We start from the raw sequence: 1,204 nt of genomic DNA on the forward strand, positions 1-1,204 counted from the left end.
CAAGGCCAGACTAAGTTATACCTGATTTTGTTTGTTCCAATTTTAAGTGAGAAAATAACAGATGCATATAAACACACACGCACACACACACACGTAACAGCAGATCCACAGTTCATGATTGATTAACAGCATGCAAGAACTATGATTACATTCACACTATGCAAATAGGGGTGATGTCAAAGCTGTGGTAATGATAACCATGACTTGCCTAAGGAATCAGAGGTAGATACCGCTGAAGACTGGCCGATGATCAGTTGAAAACATGATTTCAACAAATGGCCACTATAATTCTGTTATTTAAAATGAATGAATGGGAAGTCTACAGGACACAGTTCCATCTGGATCACTAACCTTTAGTACCAACAGTACATTTATTGTTGTTAGCAGTAAGACACATATGTTTCTCTTCAATTCAGCATTAAATCCTTATCAACAGTTATTCAAAACACTGTAGATTGTCCTATCCAGCCTTTTACGTCATTGTAGTCTGATTTAGACAGGCATTACTTTAAGGTCAACTATTACTACATTTCACTGTGTAAAAGTAATTCAAGCTTATATGCTTTTACTAAAAAATGGCCATTTAGAAAGGCATTCAGGGCTCAGGGGGTGAATGTGATTTTATCCTTTTTTCTTTTCTTTCCTCCAGAGACAGTTGCTTTAATATGGGTCATATGAGAGTTTGAGAAACAGAAGTCAAAAGAATCACCATATTTTCTGAAACAATTGTCTATCTGGTGAAATTCTGCTACAGCTGATAAAGTCTGAGCTGTGCTTGGGGATGTGTTACATGGATGTACTTTTGTTTGACAAGCACAGAAGACTAATCCTTGATTTCTTCAGTAGTGTACACCTGTTCACGTTTCAGACTAGATCAATAAAAGCTGGTCACAGAATGGACAGACCTGCATACAGCTTGAGAATAAACACTGAGAATCAGCTGTATCTGAGCAAGTATTTACCCCTTGCCGGTTATTACTGAAGAAAGCACAAGTGGCATCAAGAGGACTTAGAGGATAGGGACCAACAAGAATGGAAACGAGTCTCTTCCAGGCACAACAGGCATGGCAGGCGTGCCCTCCCCCCAGTAACTGCTCCACCTTCCCAGGTGCCCTGTCTTCCCAGGTGCCCTTGCAAAACAGGTATGAAGTTCTGCAAAGGGAACCGAACAAGGAGCAAGAAGACAACTCGCCTAGCTCAGAGG

Source organism: Mesitornis unicolor, unplaced genomic scaffold (genome assembly GCF_000695765.1).
Source record: "Mesitornis unicolor isolate BGI_N332 unplaced genomic scaffold, ASM69576v1 scaffold9438, whole genome shotgun sequence".
In the NCBI taxonomy this organism is placed as follows: Eukaryota; Metazoa; Chordata; class Aves; order Mesitornithiformes; family Mesitornithidae; genus Mesitornis; species Mesitornis unicolor.